Source organism: Octopus bimaculoides, chromosome 1 (assembly GCF_001194135.2).
Source record: "Octopus bimaculoides isolate UCB-OBI-ISO-001 chromosome 1, ASM119413v2, whole genome shotgun sequence".
NCBI lineage: Eukaryota > Metazoa > Mollusca > Cephalopoda > Octopoda > Octopodidae > Octopus > Octopus bimaculoides.
The window spans coordinates 78,475,880-78,477,910 of record NC_068981.1 but is presented as its reverse complement, the minus strand read 5'-3'; the positions used below and the strand labels follow the sequence as shown (position 1 = coordinate 78,477,910).

The 2,031-nt window shown below is 33.4% G+C and overlaps 1 protein-coding gene across 5 annotated transcripts in view; it reads right to left on the bottom strand.

Moving 5' to 3' along the window:
- The window catches only part of LOC106871456 (protein sidekick-1), a 648,066-nt gene that overhangs the window by 144,418 nt on the left and 501,617 nt on the right, over positions 1-2,031 (bottom strand). The window lies entirely within an intron of this gene.

Below are 2,031 nucleotides of genomic sequence, written 5' to 3'. Positions count from 1 at the left end.
ATATATATATATATATATATATATACATGACAAGCTTCTTTCAGTTTCCGTCTACCAAATCCACTCACAAGGCTTTGGTTGGCCTGAGGCTATAATAGAAGACACTTGTCCAAGGTGCCACAGAGTGGGACTGAACCCAGAACCATGTGGTTGGTAAGCAAGTTACTTACCACACAGCCACTCCTGCACCTATGATGAAATATTTTCATGTTTTTGGTATAACTATTGTCAACACGCTACACTATGCACAGGTACAATTGTGCTCCTAGTTTTGGTTTATACTAAATGACTATTACAGTTAAATAGATCATAAACATTCATCCATGGCACTTCACATGTTGGTCAACATCTCTTCAACTGCACTGCTAATCCAACTGTATAAATATAATGAACCAATGGCTGAATGGTTTCAACACAAATTGAAGCATTGAACTTCTAGCTGGGCAACAGCAATAATAATACGCAGCAACTAAGATTGTGTTATGTTTGAAGCTTCAGTTCTCTACACATTGTAAATATGAATAACAAAGTTCTTGACTCTTTGAAGATGAAACCTGCTGATACTATTACACTAAAGTAGTTGGACCTAATTTTACAATGTAGAGAAAGAATACAGAATATAAGAATACAGACAGAAAAGGGTGCTACATATACAGAATAAATAAAGGCGTTGTATGGAAGACTCCACCACCCCACCCCGCCACCCTCAAATGGGTGTTATATGTTAAGAAAAAGGATATTATTATTCAGATTGTCATAAAAACTTAATCAGGAGTAAACAGAGAAAAGTATATGTATACTGGACAGGCGTATGCCTTCTTGACTTTTTAGTACAAATACAACAAGCTGAGAGAGAGAGAGTCGTTTATCTTGTAAGGGTTAAGTAAATATTAAGATGGATTATATACATACAGGGTGTCCACAAAGTCTGGCTACATGGAGTAAATAAAATCGTAACATAAGCAATTAAATATAAGAAATAATAATTTCTTAAAGTATGTATTAATCCCCATGTGGGTACATGGAGTAAATAAAATCATAACATAAACAATTAAATACAAGAAATAATAATTTCTTAAAGTATGTGTTAATCCCCATGTACCCACATTCTGTGGACACTCTGTATATATATATATATTTATCTTCGAAATGTCTAGTTAGAATAGAGGCAGCTGACGAAGGATTAATTCCAAGTGACTATCTGTTTTCCTATGTGTTCGTTCCGTTGTCTGTAGTTCATTGTTCTAACGTCCTGTACCCTGATAGGCATCTATATACACATGTAGATGTAAGTATGTACATATATGTGTGTATACATGCATATATATTCTTTGTATTATATATATATATATATATATATATATATATATATATATATATATACACACACACATGTAAGCACATAGACAGACTGGCACACATACACACAGAGAATCACATAAATACATATGCTATTAATTTTTACTACCATGCACAGCTAACCATTCCATTATGAGCCAAAGAGGAAGCTTCTACATGATCTGCTAAAAGTAGCAGTGAAATCTCCCTCAAATTCTGTACAACTTTCTTTAAAAAAATGTAGGTTACATTGGATAATGTAGTTTTAGATGTAATTTTTTGAAAAGAAGCCAGGTAGATTATTCTGATATAGAGCTAAATAACAGCTATGATGAAGTGCTAGACTATTATTGTAGCAAACCACTTTAGTGAGCTTTTGTTTAGTGACAAATTACAAGTGCTATGGCAAAGGTTTTAAATTCACATATGCGACCGTTTATATAGTAACTCATAACTTAATTTTTCTCTCTATACTCCATCATGCGACGATATGAAAATTTCTGTTTTAATCTAAAACCAAATACTTCTCTGGAACTCATTTGCAAAATTTCAAATATAAAATTGATTTCTTTAGCAGGAAGGAATTATAACTGATTGAACCTACCCAAGTACATTTAATCAAAATGTCAATTACCCCCACTCTGTCTCTCTCTCTCTCTCTCTCTCTCTCTCTCTCTCTCTCTCTCTCTCTCT